This window comes from Rhinopithecus roxellana, chromosome 7 (genome assembly GCF_007565055.1).
Source record: "Rhinopithecus roxellana isolate Shanxi Qingling chromosome 7, ASM756505v1, whole genome shotgun sequence".
Lineage (NCBI taxonomy): Eukaryota > Metazoa > Chordata > Mammalia > Primates > Cercopithecidae > Rhinopithecus > Rhinopithecus roxellana.
The window spans coordinates 43,173,859-43,199,165 of NC_044555.1; the positions used below are offsets into that span (position 1 = coordinate 43,173,859).

General features: G+C 41.1%; 1 long non-coding RNA gene across 4 annotated transcripts in view; it reads left to right on the forward strand.

Annotated features, from left to right (window-relative positions):
* The first annotated feature begins 2,848 nt into the window (after positions 1–2,848).
* The window catches only part of LOC104662097, a 33,363-nt gene continuing 10,904 nt past the window's right edge, over positions 2,849–25,307 (forward strand). For all 4 annotated transcript variants that reach the window (XR_004058423.1, XR_004058425.1, XR_004058424.1 and 1 more), the window contains exons 1-3: positions 2,849–14,391; positions 18,941–19,004; positions 23,407–23,543. This is a non-coding gene — a long non-coding RNA (uncharacterized LOC104662097). The remainder of the gene's footprint in view (positions 14,392–18,940; positions 19,005–23,406; positions 23,544–25,307) is intronic.

Genomic DNA, 25,307 nt, shown 5'->3' on the forward strand with positions numbered 1-25,307 from the left:
GTGATTGGGAGCCCAAAGAAGAGGATGCTAACACAGCTGTGGCATGGCCACATTTATGCCTGAAACATCCCCATCAGAGCCCAACTCTCACTAGCTAATTGACTTTGAGCAAGTCACTTTTCCGTCTAGTGTCTCAGTTTCCATACTTCTGATCCTAACAGGTTTAGAAAATGGAGCCAAGCAGTAGTGAAGGTGAGGCCAGGTCGGGAAGAGGAGGAAGTAAAGTGAATTGAAAGCTAGTGAGGGCAGGGGCGTAAGTAAAACCTGAAGGTAATAAATGGCAGAAGAGGGCAGGACTGCTCTAGGGCAAAGGCCTAGGCAAATATTTTTCAGAAGTTCCTTTCAATGTAAACAGTTTGATTAAAAATATATTACAAATACATGGGCCCATGTGAGGTGTAGTGATTTATCAATGAAAATTTAGAATACCAGGTGGAGAAGAGATGCTTACATATTTGTTTATTCAACAGTTCACATACCAATTTTTATCATGACCTTGCACCATATCTTCCTTTTTAGGTCGAGAAATCATCTCTTTATGTTTATTGTTAAATGCACCATTCCTGGCTAATTTCATATCTCCCTCCATGAGAAAAACATATCAACACTGTACTACTTCCATTGCAATGGCACTCTGGAACTTCTTTGTGTTGAAACTATAAATTTCTCGCTTTTGCAGTTTCTTTAGCCTAAGGGTCAACAGTGGACTTAGGTAGGCCACAGCTCTGAACATGTCCTGTGCCCAATGTGAGTGTCATCCCATAATGGCACATCAGCACCATTTTGCATGCCTAACCTTAAGAATTACCATTTAAAAAAATCCAGTGACAACCAATGAGAGTGATCTGCTAGCGTGACTGCCCACCTGGAACCAGGGCCTGGTCACAGAAACCCAGGGCAACCAGTTTATAAATTGTCTTTTTGCCTTTTTATTTTAAAAGGTATTTTTGTGAAACAAAAGGTTTTAATTTCAGAGTCAAATTTATCAGTCTTTTATAGTTGATGCTACTTGAGTCTTTAGAAAATTTTTCCCCAACCAAATTTCTTTTTTCTTTTTTTGAGATGGAGTCTTGCTCTGTCGTCTGGACTAGAGTGCAGTGGCACAATCTCAACTCACTGCAACCTCTGCCTCCCGGGTTCAAGTGATTCTCCTGCCTCAGCCTCCCGAGTAGCTGGGATTATAGGTGCCTGCCACCATGCCCGGCTAATTTTTGTATTTATGGTAGAGACGGGGTTTCGCTATGTTGCCCAGGCTGGTCTCAAACTTCTGACCTCAGGTGATCCACCCACCTCGGCCTCCCAAAGTGCTGGAATTACAGGCGTGAGCCACCATGCCTGGCCAACCAAATTTCTTAAAAGTATAGAACATTTCCACACTTGCAGAAACTTCTAGTAGATAAAGATGTATTAGAGGTTTGGTAATCCAGTCTTTCTGATAGCTGCTTCATAGGTGTCACTGTAGGTAGTTTCACTTTTTGTTAAGCATTGTTTTCTCAAAGGTACCATTGTATTGTACCACTTTACAATACAATAACCCTCATTTGGAATGACAAGTCAGATTACTTTTTTTGTTTGATCCAAGGACACTTAGAAGATGGAAGGTATTTCTTAAGGAAGAAAATTTGCATACTTTATTATTTATCTGGAAACTGAAGAGCAAGCTTACCTGATAGATTTGGGTTGATGGTTACACTTTCCAGTTCAGCCACTGGGAGGGTAATGTATCCTTTGACTTTCTAGAAGTTGCTCTATAATGCTTAAGTTGCCATTGTCTCCTGTCTGGTTCTCTGTTGTTTCTCGAATAATATAGAAGAGTTTATGAGATTAATTGCTTCCTACTGAAATAGCCAGGTTTCTGAGGGCAGCTTTGGCTTTTATACGAGCTTTTTTTCCTACCACTTACCAGTTACTGACAGAGGGTCAACTTCACTATTGTGCCATTATGGTTGGTCCAATGTTGGGTTCCTCAGATTCATGGAGGAAATAGGAAAATAGTAAAGATTAAGGAGTCATAGTTAAAAAATTACAAACAGGTCACAAACAGTACTCTTTCTTGATTGTTTAGGAACCAAATAGCCATTCTATGAAATGTCTTTCTTTCCTTTTTCTCTCTTGCTCACCAATTGACTCATAAGCACTTTTGTTCTCTTATGGTTGGAGCCATACAAGGTAGGGTGTTGGAGTAAAAAATACATTGACTCTGAATCATGGTGTGTGACCTCAGGCACATGATGTAACCTCTATAGAACCCTATTATAATGTATAAAACAGGAATAATCGTTTATTATTATCTATGTAATACATATTCCATTATCTATTACATTGGATAACAGAATGGGAAGTCCCTTGAAGATGGTACTAACCTCAATGTATTACTCCTTTCTAGCTTCTTTGGTTCAAAAGTTTGGTGGAGGAGTTACAAATTCTGGTTTGAATGATACATTTGGATACTTTATCAACACATCAGAGCTCTCCCTATCCCTTCCCCCAATCTCAAAACCTAACTGAATTAACATCTTCACATTTATTATGTAGTTCATGGAGGATTTTAGCATTAATTATTGCTTGATTTACTCAATGTCCCCATGTTATAGATGAGAACTGGAAAACCCATTGAAGTTGTGACTCCTGGTCTAGAAATGAAGTCTACTTCCAGTTAATGTTCTTTCTGGTATATCTTTGCTTTCTTGAAATTTCCCTTTTTTGTCGTTACTGGGTAAATTTTGAACCAACCAAATCACAAAGATGTCGGGCTTTCAATCTTCTAGGCCACGCCTCTTATGCTCTCTCCGCCCTCAGCCCCCCCTCAGTTCTTAAAGCGCTGCAATTCGCTGCTGCAGCCATATTTCTTCCTCTCTCGGGGCTGGAAGCTTCCTGACTGAAGATCTCTCTGCACTTGGGGTTCTTTCTAGAACATTTTCTAGTCCCCCAACACCCCTTATGGCGTATTTCTTTAAAAAAATCACCTAAATTCCATAAAATATTTTTTAAAATTCTATACTTTCTCCTAGTGTTTTCTTGACACGTCCTCCATATTTTTTTTTAAAAAAGTATTTGGAATATTTTGAGGCAATTTTTAATTTTTAAGGAATTTTTTTTGGAATCATTTTTGGTTGACATCTTTGATTTTGTGGATCAGTTTTCCACTCTTCCACTTTCTTTTCTATATTTTGCCCATCGGGGCTGCGGATACCTGGTTTTATTATTTTTTCTTTGCCCAACGGGGCTGTGGATACCTACCTTTTAATTCCTTTTTATTCGCCCATCGGGGCCGCGGATACCTGCTTTTTATTTTTTTTTTTTTCCTTAGCCCATCGGGGCATCGGATACCTGCTGATTCCCTTCCCCTCTGACCCCCCAACACTCTGGCCCATCGGGGTGACGGATACCTGCTTTTTAAAAATTTTCTTTTTTTGGCCCATCGGGGCTTCGGATACCTGCTTTTATTTTTTATTTTTCCTTGCCCATCGGGGCCTCGGATACCTGCTTTAATTTTTGTTTTTCTGGCCCATCGGGGCCGCGGATACCTGCTTTGATTTTTTTTTTCCATCGCCCGTCGGTGCCTTTTATGGATGAAAAAATATTGGTTTTGTGGGTTGTTGCACTCTCTGGAATATCTACACTTTTTTTGCTGCTGATCATTTGGTGGTGTGTGAGTGTACCTATGGCTTTGGCAGGGAATGACTCTGCAGTTAAGCTAAGGGCGTGGAGGAAAAGTGGCCGCCATTTTAGACTTGCCGCATAACTCAGCTTAGGGCTAGTCGTTTGTGCTAAGTTTAAACTAGGGAGGCAAGATGGATGATAGGTCAGGCAGAGGAAGTCATGTGCATTGCATGAGCTAAACCTATCTGAATGAGTTGATTTGGGGCTTGTTACGAGCTTTGCGTGATTGTTGTATCGGGAGGCAGTAAGATAGAATCGTCTTTCGTCAGTACAAGGCACTCCTTGAGAATGAAAGGTTAGAAAAGACTAAGGTGCAAGGCTTAAAATGGCGATTTTGACATTGCGGCATTGCTCAGCATGGCGGGCTGTGCTTTGTTAGGTTGTCCAAAATGGCGGATCCAGTTCTGTCGCAGTGTTCAAGTGGCGGGAAGGCCACATCATGATGGGCGAGGCTTTGTTAAGTGGTTAGCATGGTGGTGGACATGTGCGGTCACACAGGAAAAGATGGCGGCTGAAGGTCTTGCCGCAGTGTAAAACATGGCGGGCCTCTTTGTCTTTGCTGTGTGCTTTTCGTGTTGGGTTTTGCCGCAGGGACAATATGGCAGGCGTTGTCATGTGTATATCATGGCTTTTGTCACGTGGACATCATGGCGGGCTTTTGCTCGGTGCAATCTTGGCGGGCTTGCCGCATTGTTAAAGATGGCGGGTTTTGCCGCCTAGTGCCATGCAGAGCGGGAGAGAAAGTGGGATGGACAGTGCTGGATTGTCGCATAACCCAACCAATTAGAAATGGGGGTGGAATTGATCACAGCCAATTAGAGCAGAAGATGGAATTAGACTGATGACACACTGTCCAGCTACTCAGCGAGGACTTGGGTGAATTAGCATAGCACTTCGCAGCTGTCTTTAGCCAGTAAAAGAAAGAAGTGGAGGGGCCACGTGTATGTCTCCCAGTGGGCGGTACACCAGGTGTTTTCAAGGTCTTTTCAAGGACATTTGGCCTTTCCACCTCTGTCCCCTCTGATTTGTCACCTCCTGTCCAGTGCTGCCTCTTGCAGTGCTGGATATCTGGCTGTGTGGTCTGAACCTCACCTCATCCCTCTGTATTGGTGCCGCACCTAAGGCTAAGTATACTTCCGCTCACCCCCCCCCACCCCCCCCACTCCCCCAACTCCCTACCCCCCACCGCCCCACCCCCTCTGGTCTGCCCTGCACTGCACTGCGGCCATGCGCAGTGCTCCAGGCCTGCTTGGTGTGGACATGGTGGTGACCCGTGTCAAGGACCAGAATGGATTACAGATGATCGTTGGCCAACAGGTGGCAGAAGAGGAATTCCTGCCTTCCTCAAGAGGAACACCTACCCCTTGGCTTATGCTGGGGTCGGATTTTGATTTATATTTATCTTTTGGATGTCAGTCATACAGTCTGATTTTGTGGTTTGCTAGTGTTTGAATTTAAGTCTTAAGTGACTGTTACAGAAATGTATTAAGAGGCTTTATTTGTAGAATTCATTTTAATTACATTTAATGAGTTTTTATTTTGAGTTCCTTAAAATTCCTTAAAGTTTTTAGTTTCTCTTTACAAATTCCTTAACCTTTTGGCAGTAGATAGTCAAAGTCAAATCATTTCTAATTTTTAAAAAATGTGCTGATTATTGTCTTTGAAATTGACTTAACTACTTTCCTTTGGATTTTGAAGAGTCTGTAGCACAGAAACAGTTAAAAATTTAACTTCATGATCTAATGTAAAAAAGAGTGTTTGAAGGTTTACACAGGTCCAGGCCTTGCTTTGTTCCCATCCTTGATGCTGCACTAATTGACTAATCACCTACTTATCAGGCAGGAAACTTGAATTGCTGTGGTCTGGTGTCCTCTATTCAGACTTATATGGGAGTATTAATGTCCACATTTCAATTTTTTGTTGTATTCTGCCTGCCTAGCATCCAGTTCCTCCCCAGCCCTGCTCCCAGCAAACCCCCCTAGTCTAGCCCCAGCCCTTCTCCCACCCCACCCCAGCCCTGCCCCAGCCCCTGCCCCTGCCCCAGCCCCAGCCCGACCCCAGCCCCAGCTCCAGCCCCCTAAGCCCCCAGCCCTAGCCCCAGTCCTAGTTCCTCAGTCCCGCCCAGCTTCTCTGGAAAGTCACTCTAAGTTTCATTGATTCAGTGCTCAAAATAAGTTGTCCATTGCTTATCCTATTATACTGGGATATTCTGTTTATCCTTGGCATCGCTGATCTTCAGTACTGACTCCTTGACCATTTTCAGTTAATGCATACAATCCCATTTGTCGGTGATCTCAGAACGGAATTTCTTTACTCAGTACGTTGAAGTTAGGGAATGTCAATTGAGAGCCTTCTATCAGAGCATTATTGCCCACAGTTTGAGTTACTAATCATTTTCCCAATCCCCTGCCCTTAAAGGAGAAACCATTTCTCTGTCATTGCTTCTGTAGTCACAGTCCCAATTTTGAGTAGTGACCTTTTATTGTGTACTGTGTTGGCCACCTAAAACGCTTTGCATTGAGTAAAATTCTAATTGCCAATAATCCTACCCATTGGATTAGACAGCACTCTGAACCCCATTTGCATTCAGTAGGGGGTCTCAGACAACCCGTCTTTTGTTGGACAGTTAAAATGCTCAGTCCCAATTGTCATAGCTTTGCGTATTAAACAAAGGCACCCTACTGCGCTTTTTGCTGTGCTTCTGGAGAATCCTGCTGTTCTTGGACGATTAAAGAACAAAGTAGTAATTGCTAATTGTCTCACCCATTAATCTTGAAGGCTACCAGTCGCCCTTGCATTTGCCTTGAGGCAGTGCTGACTACCTGAGATTTAAGAGTTTCTTAAATTATTGAGTAAAATCCCAATTATCCATAGTTCTGTTAGTTACAGTATGGCCTTTGCAAACATCTTTGCGTAACAGCAGAGGGACTCATTCTTAGAGCCCCTTCCCTTGGAATATTAATGGATACAATAGTAATTATTCATGGTTCTGCCTAACAAGAGAGACTCACTTATATGTATGCCCTTATCATTGCTCATAGGTAGTGTGAACTGCCTACCACCTGGCATTAATATGTAAAACACTAAATGCCTATGGTCCCACTCGTTAGTCTAGGATATCTCCTTTGCCATTGCTGCTGAGTTCTGACTACCCAAGTTCCCTTCTCTTAAACAGTTGATATGCATAATTGCATATATTCATGGTTCTGTGCAATAAAAATGGATTCCCACCCCATCCCACCTTCTGTGGGATATTGCTAACGAGTGCAGATTATTCAATAACAGCCCTTGGACAGTTAATTTGCACAGTTGAAATTGTCCAAAGTCCTGTCCATTAGAAAGGGACTCTGTATCCTATTTGCATGTTACAATGTGGGCTGATCACCCAAGGACTCTTCTTGTGCATTGATGTTCATAATTGTGTTTGTCCACGATCTTGTGCACTAACCCTGCCACTCCCTTTGTATTCCAGCAGGGGACCCTTACTACTTAAGACCTCTGTACTAGGACAGTTTATGTGCACAATCCTAAGTGATTAGAACTGAGTCTTTTATATCATGGTCCCTGCATCATCTTTGCTTTACATCAAGAGGGTGCTGGTTACCTAATGCCCCTCCTCCAGAAATTATTGATGTGCAAAATGCAATTTCCCTGTCTGCTGTTAGTCTGGGGTCTCATCCCCTCATATTCCTTTTGTTTTACAGCAGGGGGTACTTGGGACTGTTAATGCGCATAATTACAATTATGGTCTTTTCCATTAAATTAAGATCCTAACCCTCTTAGCATTACAGTAGAGGGTGCTAATCACAAAGACTTTTCTTTTGTACTGTTAATGTGCTACTTGCATTTGTCCCTCTTCCTGTGCACTAGAGACCCCACTTACTTCCCTTGTGCTCAGGAGTGGATGACCTCTACTCAAGACCTTTGTACTAGGATAGTTAATGTGAACCATGGCAGTTCATCACAGCAATGTCTTTCAGATCACATCCATTGTACCCTCCTTGTTTTACAGCAAGGGGTATTAATTACCCATGTTACCTTTTCCTGGGACTATGAATGTGCAAAATTCCGATGTTAGTGATCTCTCCCTTTAAACCAATGTTCTACCCCTTTTATATTATATAAAGGGATGCTGGCAACCCAAAGTCCTTCTCTTGGGACTCTTAATGTGTATATTTCTAATTGTCCACGACTCTTAATGTGCATATTTTCAATTGTCTGTGGTACCTCGCAGTAAGCTAATATCTTGACTCCTCAGTATCATAGCAGGGGGTACTGATTTCCTGAAGTCTTTCTTGAACTTCCAGTGTGCAAAATTGCCCTGAGGCCGGGTGTGGTGGCTCACACCTGTAATCCCAGCACTTTGGGAGGCTGAGGTGGAAGGATTCCTTAAGGCCAGGAGTTTGAGACCAGCCTGGCCAACATGAAAGAAAAATAAAGTAAAACAGTTGCCCTGGAATCCCATCCCCCTCATCCCTCCTTGGCATAGCAGCAGGAGTGCTAAGCTAGTTCTCCTATACTGCTTAAATGCGCATAATTAACAGTAGTTGATGTGCCTCTATGTTAGAGTGGAATTCCCGCTTCCTTGCTCCATTTGCATTACTGCAGGAGCTTCTAACTAGCCTGAATTCATTCTCTTGGACTGTTAATGTGCATACTTACATTTATTCCTGTACCTTTTTACCATGCAAGGACCCCACCCACTCTATTTACATCCCAGCAGGAAGTACCTACTACTTAAGACCCTTTGACTAGTAAAGTTAGCATGCATAATCTTAGTTGTTATATACACATTTTCATTTGTACACAGCTGTGCCTTTTATCAGGACTCCTGTACTTATCAAAGCAGAGAGTGCTAACCAACATTAAGTCCTTCTTCGGACTGTAGATGCATGTATTTGCAGTTGTCAGTGGTCCTTCAATTAGACTTGGGTTTCTGACCTTTCACACCCTCTTTGCTTTATTGCATGGGGTACTATTCACTTAAGGCCTCTTTCTCAAACTGTTAATGTGCCTAATGACAATTACATTAGGATCCTTCCTTTTGAAGGACAGCATGGTTGGTGACACCTAAGGCCCCATTTCTTGGCCTCTCAATATGTGTGACTGTATTTGTCCAGGTTGCTATGCACTAGTGAAGGGAAGTGCCCCCCTCATCACCACTTTTCCCTTCCAGCAGGAAGTGCCCACCCCATAAGACCCTTTTATTTGGAGAGTCTAGGTGCACAATTGTAAGTGACCACAAACATGCCTCTTGGACATTAATGTGCGTAATTGCACACTGCTCATTCCATGTGAATAAGGTCCTACTCTCCAACCCCTTTTGCACTACAGAAGGGGTGCTGATAACCAAGTTCCCTTTTCGTGCCATGTTATGTGTGATTATAATTGTCTGGGATCCTATGCACTAGAAAAGGAGGGTCCTCCCACATACCTCAGTCTCACCTTTCCCTTCCAGCAGGGAGTGCCCACTCCATAAGACTCTCAAATTTGGACAGTCAAGATGTGTAATTGTTAAGTGAACACAACCATGCACCTTAGACATGGATGTGCATAACTACACATAGCTCATCCTATCTGAATAAAATCCTACTCTCAGACCCCTTTTGCAGTACAGCAGGGATGCTGATCACCAAGGCCCTCTTTCCTGGCCTGGTATGTGTGCGAATATGTTTGTCTTGGTTCCTGTGTACTAGATGTGGAAGCCTCCCCCGCCACACCCCCACCCCAATCTTTCTTTCCCTCCGGCAGGGAGTCCCTGTTCCGTAAGACCCTTACATTTGGACAATCAAGGTGCACAACTGTAAGTGACCACAGGCATGCACGTTGGACATTAATGTGCATAACTGTACATGGCCCATTTCATCTGAATAAGGCCCTACTCTCAGACCCTTTTTGCAATGCAGCAGGGGTGCTGATCACCAGGGCCCCTTTTCCTGGCCTGTTACGTATGTGATTATATTTGTCTGGGTTCCTGTGTGTTAGACATGGAAGCCTCCCCTGCCACACCCCACCCTCAATCTTCCTTTCCCTTCCGGCAGGGAGTGCCCCTTTCATAAGACGCTTACATTTGGGCAATCAAGGTGCACAGTTGTAAGTGACCACAGGCACGCACCTTGGACATTAATGTGCGTAATTGCACATTGCCCATTCCATCTGAATAAGGTCCTACTCTCAGACCTCTTGCAGTACAGCAGGGGTGCTGATCACCAAGGCCCCTTTTCCTGGCCTGTTTTGTGGGTGATTATATTTGTCTGGGTTCCTGTGTATTAGACAAGGAAGCCTTTCCCCTCCTCCGCCCCCACTCCCAGTCTTCCTTTCCCTTCCAGCAGGGAGTACCGTCTCCATAAGACCATTACATTTGGACAATCAAGGTGCACAATTGTAAGTGACTACAGCCATGCACCTTGGACATTAATGTGCATAACTGCACATGGCCCATCCCATCTGAATAAGGTCCTACTCTCAGATGCCTTTTGCAGTACAGCAGGGGTGCTAAATCACCAGGGCCCTTTTTCCTGGCCTGTTATGTGTGATTATATTTGTCCTGGTTTCTGTGTAATAGACACGAAAGCCTCCCCTGCCACACCCCACCTCCAATCTTCGTTTCCCTTCCAGCAGGGAGTGTCCACTCCATATACCCTTACATTTGGACAATCAAGGTGCACAATTGTAAGTTACCACAGGCACGCACTTTGGACACTAATGTGCGTAACTGCACATGGCCCATCCCATCTGAATAAAGTCCTACTCTCAGATCCTTTTCGCAGTACAGCAGGGGTGCTGATCACCAGGGCCCCTTTTCCTGGCCTGTTATGTGTGTGATTATATTTCTTCCAGTTCCTGTGTAATAGACATGGAAACCTCCCCTGCCACACTCCACCCCCAATCTTCCTTTACCTTCCGGCAGGGAGTGCCTGCTCCATAAGACCCTTACATTTGGACAATCAAGGTGCACAATTGTAAGTGACCACAACCATGCACCTTGGACATAAATGTGTGTAACTGCACATGGCCCATCCCATCTGAATAAGGTCCTACTCTCAGACCCCTTTTGCAGTACAGTAGGGGTGCTGATAACCAAGGCCCCTTTTCCTGGCCTGTTAACGTACGTGATTATATTTGTCTGGGTTCCAGTGTATAAGACATAGAAGCCTCCCCTGCCCCACCCCAACCCCAATCTTTTCCTTCTGGCAGGGAGTGCCTGCTCCATAAGAACCTTACATTTGGACAGTCAAGGTGCACAATTGTAAGTGACCACAGCCATGCACCTTAGACAATAATGTGTGTAACTGCACACGACCTATCTCATCTGAATAAGGTCCTACTCTCAGACCCCTTTTGCAGTACAGCAGGGGTGCTGATAACCAAGGCCCATTTTCTTGGCCTGTTATGTGTGTGATTATATTTGTCCGGGTTTCTGTGTACTAGACAAGGAAGCCTCCTCTGCCCTACCCTACCTACCTGTAATCTTCCTTTTCCTACCAGCAGGGAGTGCTCACTCCATAAGACCCTTACATTTGGACAATCAAGGTGCACAATTGTAGGTGACCACAACCATGCATCTTGGAAATTGACGTGCATAACTGCACACGGCTTATCCTATTTGAATACGGTCCTACTCTCAGACCCCCTTTGCAGTATAGCTGGGGTGCTGATCACTAAGGCCTCTTTTCTTGGCTTGTCTGTATTCTTGTGTACTAGCTAAGGACACCTTCTCATGGACTCCCTTTGCTTTTCAAGAAGGAGTACCTATTACTTTAAGATTCTTATATTTGTCCAAAGTACATGGTTTTAATGGACCACAACAGTGTCCCTTGGACGTTAATGTATATAATCACCACATGGTTCATCCTAATTAAACAAGGTCGTACCCTCTCACCCTCCATTTGCAGTATACCAGGGTTGCTGACCCCTAAGTCCCATTTTCCTGGCTTATTGACATGCATAATTGCATTTATGTGGGTTCTTGTGCCCTAGACAAGGATGCCCCACCTCTTTTCAATAGTGGGTGCCCACTCCTTATGATCTTTACATTTGAACAGTTAATGGGAATAATTGCAGTTGTCCACAACCGTATCACTTCTAGGACCATTGCACCTCTTTTGCATTACTGTGGGATATAATGCTTGCCTGCAAGGCCCCTTCTGGTGGACTATCAACATACATAATTGAAATTTTCTTTTGTCTTTGTCAGTAGATTAAAGTCATACCCCATCACCTTTCCTTTGTAGTACAGCAGGGTGTCCTGATCAACCAAAGTCCTGTTATTTTGGACTGTTAATATGCGCAATTACATTTGCTCCTGGTCTGTGCACTAGATAAGGATCCTGCCTACTTTCTTAGCGTTTTTAGCAGGTAGTGCCCACTACTCAAGACTCTTTCACTTGGAATGTTCATGTGCACAAACACAATTCTCTAAGCATGTTCCTGTACCACCTTTGCTTTAGAGCAGGGGGATGATAATCACTTAGTGCCCCTTCTCTTGGACTTAATATGCATTAATGCAATTGTCCACCTCTTCTTTTAGACTAAGACTTGATCTCCACATACTCCCCTTGCATCAGGGGGATATTAATTATGAATGAACCCTTTTCTTTTAATATTAATGTCACAATTTTATTTGTGGACCTGTGTAGTAGAAAAAGACTCTATGTTCCTTCTACTACCCTTTGGATTGCTGCTGAAAAGTGCTAACTGCTCATAATCTCAGCTCTTGGACAATTAATATGCATTAATAACAGTTATCAAGGGCACTGATCATTAGATAAGACTCCTGCCTCCTCGTGCATACATCGGGGTACTGACCCACTAAGGCCCCTTGGACTGTTAATGTGAATATTTGCAATTATACATGTCTCCTTCTGTTAGAATGGGATATTATGCCTTAGTATCCCCTTTGCTTTACTGCAGGGGCTGCCAACTACTCAAAACTTCTCCTGGGACTGTTAATAGGCACAATGGCAGTTATCAATGGTTTTTTCCCTCACTGATCTTGTTAAGCAAGCACTGCACCCCACTCTTAGTTTCCCATGGCATAATAAAGTATAAGCATTGGAATATTCCATGCACTTGTCCATCAAACAGTGGACCATACTCCCACCCCTTCTGCATTGCACCAGTGTGTAAAATCACAGGTAGCCATGGTGTCATGCTTTATGTACGAAGTCTTGCCTTTCTGCCCCTTGTGTGCCCTTGGCCCCTTTTTACAGACTATTGCTCACAATCTTAGATATCCATATATCCAGATATTAGATAAGATTGTGCTCTCTCCCTCCTCCCTTCCCCCTGGCCTGCCCCATTTGCCTCTTTGCTGGGTAATGTTGACTGGACAAGGCCCTTTCTCTTGGATTTAAAAAATACTCAGTTGCACTTTCCTTGGTCCCATCCATTATACATGAACCCCTCTACTTCCTTTTGTATTGCTTCTGAGTATGCTGACTACCCAAAGCCCCTTCTGTGTTATTAATGAACACAGTACTGATTGTCCCATTTTTCAGCCCATCAGTCCAAGATCTCCCTACCACTTTGTTGTGTTTGTGCAGTGTTGACTATGAAAAGCAGGCCTGAACTAGGTGGATAAGCCTTCATTCATTTTCTTTCATTTATTAATGATCCCAGTTTCAATTATTGTCAGATTCTAGGGACAAGAACCATTCTTACCCACCTCTGTTACTGCTTTACTGTGCGAAATACTCAAGGCAAGTCAGACCCAGGGAGCTGGATTGCCATCTTTTATTTTGTGTTTCCAGTGTGCACTATCAAATTGTCTCCCCAGTAAGGAAGGTTGGCACTTTCTCTGCATTCTTCTTTCCAGAGCAGATTGCCTGGTTAAGAATCTCTTGTTGTTCCCTTTGTATATTGTTATTGTAAAGTGCCAAATGCCAGGATACAGCCAGAAAAATTGCTGTTATTATTATTTAAAAAAATTTTTTAAGAAAGACATCTGGATTGTAGACTGGACTCAGTAACCTGGTCATTATTTTTTTGAAGCCAAAAAATCCATTTATACTATGTGCCTGATGACCAGTGTCTCATTTTAACTGAGGGTGGTGGGTCTGTGGATAGAACACTGACTCTTGCTACTTTAATATTATCAAAGGCGTTCTAGAGTGGAACTCTTAAGACCAGTATCTTTGTGTGGGCTTTACCAGGATTCATTTTTAGAAAAACTACCTAAATTTTATAATCCTTAAATTTTTTCATCTGGAGCACCTGCCCCTACTTATTTCAAGAAGATTGCAGTAAAACGATTAAATGAGGGAACATATGCAGAGGTGCTTTTAAAAAGCATATGCCACCTTTTTTTATTAATTCGTCTATCATATAAAATGAAGCATTTAATTATACTAATAATTTGAAGTAGTTCGAAGTACCACACTGAGGTGAGGACTTAAAAATGATAAGACCAGTTCCCTATTTTATAAGAAAAATAAGCCAAAATTAAATATTCTTTTGGATATAAATTTCAACAGTGAGATAGCTGCCTAGTGGAAATGAATAATATCCCAGCCACTAGTGTACAGGGTGTTTTGTGGCAAAGGAGTATGTAACATGGAACTGCTCAAGCAAATAACTAGTTATCACAACAGCAGTTCTTTGTAATAACTGAAAAAGAATATTGTTTCTCTGAGAAGGATGTCAAAAGATCGGCCCAGCTCAGGGAGCAGTTTGCCCTACTAGCTCCTCGGACAGCTGTAAGAAGAGTCTCTGGCTCTTTAGAATACTGTAAGTACTACTTTGTAGCTATTAAGTAATCTTTTTCCTATTCTATTTTCTTTCTCTTAGATGCCACCTATAGAAAAGTCAGAGGGTCCAGTAAGTTTCTTTCCTTCTTCCCACCTCATCTGCAATATATATAGATAGATAGATAGATAGATAGATAGATAGATAGATAGATAGATAGATAGATTCATACATACATAAATACATATGTGTGAGTTAACCAGCAGAACTGTAGAATTAATATTGTGGACCCAGCTCTATGCTAGGTTACATTGATAACCTGGGTGGGAATGATATCATCCTATATAATTCCATTCCTGAGATGGTTTTATTGTTGAGGAGCTAATATAAGCACATTTGAAATAACTTTAGAAAATAATAATAAAGTGCTGTTTTGTGTGAATCATAAGTAGTAGTTTTAAGAAGGGAACCCACAAGGATTTGAAGTTGATAGAATAAACTTAAGGAAGTGGGGTTGCTTTTTCTCTTTAAGCAAAGATAGGATTAATATTGCAGCCATCTGGATAGTCCAGTTGGTTTATATTAATTTCATTTGCTTTTTACCTCTTTTGGAGCCGTGGAAAGAGATGAAAGGGATAGGGCATAGCCATTGTGTTTGGCTTTTTGCCAAGATTGGCAAATTAGTGATTGTTAAATCTCATAAGCTTGAGTATTTTAAAGTTCAGAGATTGAAGGTATGAATCTAATACTTCGGCTCTTTCCACAATTTTACTACATTTCTGCCCAAGAACACATAACCATGGACAATGCATATCATAAATACTTTTTTAGTTCGGAATCTTTTTGCCAAGAGAGTAGTGGAGAAGTGAAGTCAAAACCTTGACCTTCCTTGCCTACTTTATGCTGTAGTTTATATACCCTCTTTCCTCCCAGCTTTTGTAAAGCTAAAAGCAGCTTGGCCTCCTTAATGTTTTCCAACTGAAAAAATATTGTTTAACATAACATTTGAAACTTTTTTTCTGGTGCACATTCATGCATCGCAGCAGGAGCAACGAGAACCATATAAATGAACTGGCTTCACTTATAGCCCATTTTAATTCACATCCATATTTCCTCATGGCTTGTTTCCATGCCCCCCACCCCCACTCCAGATGCTTAACAACATTGTCTGGCTGACTGGGGATAATATACATTATGGTCTTGAGCCTTCTTGGAAACATGGTCTGTGCCATTGTTTCTCAAACTCAAGTAATGCTTCATGATGAAACACCTAAGGAACAGAATTTTCTGAGATCCTAAAAAAATGTGTTTTGAGGAACACTGACTTAACAAAGGTATTTGAAATAGAAATATGTTTTACATGGCCGGGCGCGGTGGCTCAAACCTGTAATCCCAGCACTTTGGGAGGCTGAGACGGGTGGATCACGAGGTCAGGAGATCGAGACCATCCTGGCTAACACGGTGAAACCCCGTCTCTACTAAAAAAATACAAAAAAACTAGCCGGGCGATGTGGCGGGCGCCTGTAGTCCCAGTTACTCGGGAGGCTGAGGCAGGAGAATGGCGTAAACCCGGGAGGCGGAGCTTGCAGTGAGCTGAGATCTGGCCACTGCACTCCAGCCCGGGCTACAGAACGAGACTCCGTCTCAAAAAAAAAAAAAAAAAAGAAAAGAAATATGTTTTACAATTTCATGTTGTCTTTGTCAAAGATGTGTTTTATATAATTTATGTAGAACTTGGGGATCCATTAGAATATATCCACAAATCCCCAGGATTATCACCCCAATTTGAGAAATACTGGTCTATGCTTATGAAATCTTGGATTGCTAATTAAATTGTCATTCATTGTCGACATACAATTATAATTATTATTGGAATTTGTTTTAAAGGAATGAATTTAGAGGTGATTCTGTACCTTAACTCAAGAGGAAGGATGGCTTGCTTTTAGGTGGATTGATTCTGCTAGATAGCATCCAAAGGTGAATCTTGAAGCTGTATTTAAATTCATTGCTTGAAATAATTTCTACCGTTAAGAAAAATCTCTAGCAATTGTAAAAAGGGATGCTCTGGAAATGTGGGCATCTTCAAAATAGAGATAATTATTGTGTTAATTCAACAAATATTATTGTTCCAGGTACTGGAATAAATAGCAAAACCAAAGACAGGATTTATATCAAGGAATTTGCTTTCTTATGGAGGATGCAGAAGGAAATCATTATGGTGTTGGGCAGAAACGCTTAGACTTTAGTCCTGGCTCTGACTTTGGTTCAAATCACCATCAGTCTGACCATCTCGAGACTGCTAGTGAAATAAGATAGGGGCTTAAATCAAATACCTAAATCCCTGACATTTTGTGATTTGGAAAATTTTCAAAAGTCTAATAAAAGAAACATTTTTTTTGGCATTTCTCTAAATGATTATTGTTATTTCTTTTCTGACTTTTCCCTTTATAAAACCTTAACATGTAGGATTGGGGGAAGTTTACCGTTTTCTCATATCCTCTTTCAGCTTTATCTTTCTGTAACTTCCATTTCTCTAGCCACCTCCCTAAATTACAGAAGACTATGAGACCAAGGGCTGCTGTGATTAGGCATACATAATTTGTTTTCAGGGTGTTTGTGCCCTGATTATCAAATGTAGAGCTTGGAGGGAGTTTGTGTCTTAAAGTAATGAATTAAGAGTTGACCTTTGTTGACTGCTAAAATATTCTTATATGTGAAAGCATCCTGGAAAAATGTGTTACCAGCTTAAAGAGAAACTAATGATTATATCTGAACTGAGCTAATGCCTCTTCTGTTCCCCCAAACCTTATAAGTTTGGATGGCAAAGAGTAATAATATGTCTAGTTAAACAGAGCTAATGCCTTCCTCTGCCTTGTCTTAAAGACTGGATTGGGAGAAAATTGATATTCTCACTATCAATGTTGGGCTGTAGGCAAGTAGCATTTTACACAGGTTTCCTTCAAAATCCAACTGAAGTTGGGGCTCATGTATTTAAGACATAGCTGGCCTGCTGAATTTAACAAGTTAAACTTCAATGGCCATGTACAGTTATATATCACTATATATATGTGTATTAGACTGTTGAGTTGGGTATGTTTTTGTTGGTGACTTAGGCTTTATTTGATAGCTCTTCCTTGACCTTTTCAAATTGAGTACTGATACATGGAACTTGGGCTCCTTTTGCATCTTATACAAATGAGTTTGGTAAAGAAGCCTCTCCTTTACTGTTTTGATGTTTGTATTGGAAATAACTTTTGATTTTTTTTTTTCATGTTAGGATGAGAGACTGAAACAAAATATAAATTTGACCGGTGCTAGACTTCCTAAATTATGGGTAGACTTAAAGTATTATTTTCCTTAACCAGTTAGAATGCTATTCTTCTAGTGTCCCCAGAAACATGAGAGGTTATGCAGTAGACCCAAGTAATACTCTCTTATTACATAATCTAATCAAGTGTATATAAGGATTTAAAAATAGGAATGTGACTGGAACATCACTGTACTTTACCAGGTCCCATTATAAAATTATCTATGTTACTTTACCCATAGCTTTGAAAACTATTTGCACATACTATAAAACTATTTTATAGTATGGTGTTAGTGTGATTGGCATTGAACAGTGATGGGATATAATCACTCTACAATCTATATATCATTAAAGTTTGCCAGCCTTATAGATCTCCCTTCACTGAAAATTAGCTACTAACTCACTGACTTACTTTTTACAGCAGATTGACTAGGTCTTTCCAGGAAATCTGTTGATGTACAAAAACAAAGTTTAATTGCTAATGCTTTTTAAAAAATAACTTTGTGATATTATGGATACCTGGTTATTTGGACCTTGTATGTTTTAACATCAAAATTACCTATTATAAATACATATAAACAGAAAAGAAAGAGAGTAAGTCTTTAGGTCAGATCTGCAAACAATGATGGTACCTACTGTAGCAAAATCTGGAACATAGACTTACCAGTTCTCAGGTTCCATTTTGCTTGCTTTTTAAAAACTATCTTATAAGTCTTCCGTATCTGATTGGGAGATTTTTTTTTTTTTTTTTTTTTTTTGAGACGGAGTCTCGCTCTGTTGCCCAGGCTGGAGTGCAGTGGCCGGATCTCAGCTCACTGCAAGCTCCGCCTCCTGGGTTTACGCCATTCTCCTGCCTCAGCCTCCCGAGTAGCTGGGACTACAGGCGCCAGCCACCACACCCGGCTAGTTTTTTGTATTTTTTTAGTAGAGACGGGGTTTCACCGTGTTAGCCAGGATGGTCTCGATCTCCTGACCTCGTGATCCACCCGTCTCAGCCTCCCAAAGTGCTGGGATTACAGGCTTGAGCCACCACGCCCGGCCCTGATTGGGAGATTTTTTAGAAAAAAATAACCTTTTAACGTTAGAACAGTGTAGAGATTTACAGAATGATTCTGAAGATAGAGCTTTTGTGTACTTCACACCCAGTTTTTCCCAGTGTTAACATTTTAAACTAGTTTGGTACATTTATCACAACAAACCAATATTGATACATTATTATTAACTAAAGTCCATATTTTATTCAGATTTCCTTAGTTTTTCCTTAATGTTCTTTTTGTGTTCCAGGATTCCACTGAAGATACCATGCTGCACGTGTCCTTAGTAGTCATGTCTCCTTAGGCTCCTCTTGGTAATGACAGTTTCTCAGACTCTTTGTTTTTGATGAACTTCACAGTTTTGAGGACTAATGGTCCAGTGTTCTATAGAATGTCTTTCTATTGGAATTTGTCTGATGTTCTTCTCATGACAAGATTGGGTTTATGAGTGTTTAGGAGGAACACCACAAAGGTAGAGTGCCATTCTTATCATTTATCAAGAGTACATGCTATCAACATGACTTATCACTGTTTATGTTATCCTTAATCACCTGTCTGAGGTACTATTAGTCAGATTTCTCCAGCATAAAATTAGTCTTTATTTCTCCATTTCCATACTGTACTGTTCACATAGAAAGTCACTATGTGCAGCTGGTACTAAGGAATGGGAAATTATCTTCCACTTTGTTGAGGGCAGAGTATTTACATAAATTATTTGGAATTCTTTTGCATGGGATGTCTTTTCTCCACAATGTATTGTGTTTATTCAGTCGTTTATATTAGTATGATCTCAGGGATATTTTATACTTTGGGTTATAATACAGTATTACTTTATTCTGTTGTTCAAATTGTTCCAGCTTTGGCCATTGGGAGTTCTTTCAGTTGGCTTTGATGTAACCCCATGAATGTGGGTTTTTTGTTTGAGCACTTTCTTATTTTTGGCACGACAAGATGCTTCAGGCTCATTTGCATATCTCCTGCCTGGACCTAGAATGATATATTTCTCCAAGGAGCCTTGATACTTTTTATTGGAGAGTAATATTAGAAATCAAGAAGTGAGTGCTAGGTGCGCTCATTGCTTCTGGAGTGTCATTCCTTCAAGACCTTTTCAGTTGACAAGAGCAAGGAGATACATGTTTGCATTCTAACTTGTGTATATGCACATATCTATAAACATATATAACCATCTGTATCTATATTAAACTAAATGTGTTTATACTTACATCTCCAACTCTAATCATTGCCACATGGGTCATTATAGTCTCACCTCCTTGCTTATCTGTTACCTCCCATTTCTACAGTGAGAAACCTGGCTTGGTTGGGAAATTTTTCTGTTAATATTAGGGTAGTGAGTGTTTGACATTTGCTTCTATGGTTAAGTTTAGGGAGAGTTTAGCTGTAGGGTATTCTTGAAACTAGAAATGACCCTTCTGCCCTAAATGTTTCTGCCAATTTTGAAACGTAAAATAGGTTGCAGAAACAAACTTTATCTTAAGAACCAGAATTTACTTCAATCCACATTTTAACATTGATTTTCAGATTAAATTATTCTGATATCGCCAGGTAAGCTGTTCCTTGGGTATGCATTTCTGCATTTCTTCTTTCAGTTTTTTTCTAAGAGCTAAAGGACCCTGAGAACACTGGAGGTGAGAAAGGAGGGGAAAGGCATGTTCACATGTGCATAGGAAAGGTTCATGTACTGACCTCCAGCTAGCCTTCCAAAGTGCCTATTTAAGACCCAAGGAGTAGATGTCTTCCTTGGCAATTGTAACCCAAATGTAATTTTTAACCTTTCAAGTTTAGTCAAGAAAGTTGGTGTGCTGTTACAAAAACTGCCCTGATTAACAGCATTGCCATGTGCCTCGCATATTAATCAGCAATTTAAAATAACACGAAATTGTGTTGAGTATAATTTTAATATTTTATATTAGATATTAGTTTGAGACAGTGTTTCTCAAGTCTGTATAATAAGTTTGATAGTATGGAGGTTTTCTCTCAAGAAAAGAATTATTCAGTGTGCACCTACATAATCTACCACTTAGATTCTACAATTAATATTTTGCTATATTTGATTAAACTTTTTCTGTAGAAGAAAAATATTATTATGTACTCTTTAGGTTTATGGGAATAATTGTTAAGTTAAAGTGTATGAACAAACCTGGGATGAAATCTGTTTGTCTACATCTATAATACAACTATAAAACATAGCAGATGTACAAATTAGTAGTTAATAGATAACTAAAATGCAAATATGGTACTACTATTATAGTATTATAGCTTCCTTTGAGTGGTGTGTCTGTACTATCACATGCTGTGTTGATGCACTTCACCAAACTGCTGTTTTCAAACTGCTTTAAATCCTGCTGTTATAGCACATAGCAATGCTATTTGGCTTTCATTTGGCACAAAACACATTTATATATTGTTTGCTTCTGTTCTTTTCTATTATCCCCAGGCAGCAAAACTAGAACATTTGCCGCTAATCTGGCAATGTGGTCCTATATTATGAGGTAGTCATATAGCTGATCTAGACTATCCTTACAGTGAAATGAGAGTATTGTAAAAGTTTTGTAGAAAGCTCCCATACATCCTGAGAATCCATGCACAAACCCCAGAGTTAAAAGAACTTTGAATCGAGGGAAGACATGGGTTTAAGTATCACTTGGCCACCTACTGTTTGTGTAACATTGAGGTAGTTTCATCTTCTGGGTTCCCAGTTTCCTTAGAGAATGAAAATGTTGAATTATGTTAATTTAAAAACAAAATTTTTTTTTTGAGATGGAGTTTCGCTCTTTTGCCCAGGCTGGAGTAAAGTGACACAATCTCGACTCACTGCAACCTCCTTTCCCCAGGATCAAGCAATTCTCCTGCCTCAGCTTCCCAAGTAGCTGGGATTACAGGCGCCCGGCACCATGCCCAGCTAATGTTTGTATTTTTGGTAGAGACGAGGTTTCCCCGTGTTGGCTAGGCTGGTCTCGAACTTCTGACCTCAGGTGATCCACTCGCCTTGGCCTCCCAAAGTGCTAGAATTACAGGCATGAGCCACTGCGCCTGGCCTATGTGATTATTAATATCACTTCTATCTGTGACAATTCTGTCTGATGTTGGAGTATTTGAACCAGATGGCTGCCTATGCCACTTGGCTATTCTCTCCATAATACTTTGATATTTCGTTGGTCTGCAATATGACAGATTCTCAAAATTCTTGTCTGTGAATATTGAACCCTAGTGAAATGTATGGTTCTGTATCAGTTCCAAAATGTAACCACTTTCTCTAGCCTTAGATTTCCAGTTCCAAAATGTAACCATTTTCTCTAGCCTTAGATTCCCGTTAAGGGAAAGGGAATGCTCCTTGAGTATGTCATCACCATAGTGACAGGCAAAACTAGAGGGCTTTGATGCTAAAGCAAGATACTCCATAAATATGGTTAAGAAGACTTGGGGAGACTGGAATAGTTGTTTCCTTTTAGATGCCAGTGTATAAATGAATTTGAGCTAGTGTCCATTGATTTAAAATTTCTTTAGGTCAATTTGCTTGCACATGGAGTGCACTTTTACTCTCATTAACGGAGTTTCAGGAAGCAGTAAATGCATAAACATGTATGAACCGCCATGTTTAACTGGAAGCCTGCATTTGGAAGTGAAGTATCTAATCTTAGATTAAATTAGGATGGGGAAGGATGTTGGCAAGAGATTTTGAAGCTTGTTCTGCTCATATTGAGAACATCATAGAACAGTTTGGCCTTTTTAAAGCTAGAGAATAGAGTTGAATAAGTGATCTTCCATACATTCCTGTTTGACATGGACATAAAGGTTTCGTCATGATACAATAATCCCTGATCAGGAATCTGGAAGCCTGTATTCATTTAAGGTCCTCGGGTTTAACATACTGGGTGCTTTTCACACCGTACCATATACCATGCAAAATGCTTTCAAGGCTGCAAATTTGGCTTAGATCTGCTTTAGTGAGCTCCTGTGCTACAGTAAAGGTAGATAGCCAATTATTATTATTATTATTATTATTATTATTATTATTATTATTTTTGAGACGGAGTCTCGCTTTGTCACCTGGGCTGGAGTGCAGTGGCCGGATCTCAGCTCACTGCAAGCTCCGCCTCCCAGGTTTACACCATTCTCCTGCCTCAGCCTCCCGAGTAGCTGGGACTACAGGCGCCCGCCACCTCGCCCGGCTAGTTTTTTGTATTTTTTAGTAGAGACGGGGTTTCACCGTGTTAGCCAGGATGGTCTCGATCTCCTGACCTTGTGATCCACCCGTCTCGGCCTCCCAAAGTGCTGGGATTACAGGCTTGAGCCACCGCGCCCGGCCTAGATAGCCAATTATTAAAAACAATCAAGACAATTGCACTTCTAAGCAGTAGTAGCAATGGCCACACTACCTTGAATCTTGAAGTATTTTCAGCGACAGGATGACCATTAGCCACAAATTTAGCATCAGCCCTTAAGGTCAGTATTGGTTTGACCCATATTTTCATGTAGTTCTTTTTCTTCACTTGTCTAATCCTCCCGTGATACCGCCAGGGCTTGTTATTAGAGGACTTTAGGGAGACCAAACAGGCTAGAAAGTAGAGACAGGAAATGCCTATGTCTAATGCTTCAGTTTATACTTCCTAGGTTTTTTTTGTTGGGGTTTTTGTAACTCTTTTGGTATCCTACCGGTGCTTTGGTAGCCTACTGAGCCCTGTCTTTCTTCTCAAGGACATTCTGAGCATGTGAGACCCGAGAACTGCAAACAGCTGCAAGAGGCTTCAAATTCAGCATATCGTTCCTTTTGAGAATCTGGCCAAGCTCCAGCAAATCTACTTGGATGGGTTGCCAGCCACCTGGAGAAAAAGGTAATTCGGGGAATTTATTGTTGTAGGGCGTCTGTCTTTGGCTTTAACTTCCTATAACTCTCGTTTTTAAAGCAGAACACAGCTGGGCATGGTGGCTCCTGCCTTTAATCCCAGGGTTTTGGGAGGCTGAGGTGGGGGGGATCACTTTAGGCCAGGAGTTCAAGACCCATGTCTCTACAATAAAATAAAATAAAATTAGTCGGGCTTGGTGGTGAGTGCCTGTAGTCCTACCTACTCTGGAGGCTGAGACAGCAGGATTGCTTGAGCCCAGAAGTTCAGGGCTGCAGTGAGCCATGATTAGCCACTGCACTCCAGCCTAGGTGGCAGAGCAGGACCCAGTCTCTTAAAAAGAAAGAAAAGCAGAACATGAGCCAGTTTTCATTAATTCCTATACTTTTTCTTTTGCATATACACATACGTTGTAACTTTTCATAATGAGTTTGGCCTGTTTCATTTACCCCTCAGAGCTGGGCTCCAGTGAGATCTGTAAGGGCAAGCATACTTGATCCCCATTTCATAAATAAAGAATGAGAGATGCAAAGCAATAAGTTATTTCCTTTCTCACCACATAGTTAGCAAGAGAAATACAATGAACTTAACACCTTTTGATTAGTGGGCTTTTAAATTATTCCCACTTTCCTTTGGCAGACGGGTATTAAGTTCTCAGGATTTGTTTACAAATAAGACCAACTTCATCTGTATTAGCTCAGTTTTGGTAGGCCTAATTCCATTATCACTGCCATTTTCTTGTTTTAAGAAATTGAAAGTTTCTTAGCTTGAAAAACAATTGAAATTGTTAAAAAGTAGAATAGGAGAGCCCTGGGGGGTGGCCTGTGTAAGGAATTTACTGAATCCCTAGTCTTCTGTACCTTGTTTTTCCTTCTGCATAGATTTGCTTAACTGTTTCTGTGGGTTTTTTTTTTTTGGCGGGGGGATACAGTTTCGCTCCTGTTGCCCAGGCTGGAGTGCAATGGTGCAATCTTGGCTCACTGCAACCTCCGTCTCCCAAGTTCAAGCTATTCTCCTGCCTCAGCCTCCCGAGTAGCTGGAATTACAGGCACGCGTGACCATGTCAGGCTAATTTTGTATTTTAGTAGAGACGGGGTTTCTCCATGTTGGTCAGGCTGGTCTCGAACTCCCGACCTCAGGTGATTCACCCGCCTCGACCTCCCAAAGTGCTGGAATTACAGGAGTGAGCCACTGCGCCTGACCAGCTGTTGTTATAACTGGAGTTCTGTATGCTTGTGACCATTCTTGGTTTCTCTGAATATCCTAGAACTTTGGTGGCTCCCTGTCATACAGGTTGTTGAAGAAATGTTACCATGTGGATTGAGTAGAAAACAGTTCTCTTTATCTTGGCAATATTATGGCATGGCACTACTTAAAGTACAAATTAAAAGAGGGGAATGCTACAAAACTAGCTGACAGGCACTTTGATTGAGGTGGATTGCTCATTTCTTAAAATAGCGCTTTATAAAAGAAGCCAGAGGCATTGTGGAGGAGAATTCTTACAGAAATCGTAGGGTTAGACCACATTGGACCTTTTCTGTGTGGCTTCATGGCTCTCTTGGTTGAGAAAGCATTAGCTTCTCCTTCCATTAGTTTCAACCTCTTGATTTCTTGATCCTTCTACTGTATTTTGTGCTGAGAACACAAGGGCATTAACAACCCACATTTTAGAGGATCGCTCATTAATAAAGACTGGAGAATAAAATGCAGTATGGGGATATTGGCAATTATTCAGTTCTCAATTTCTCTTAGAAA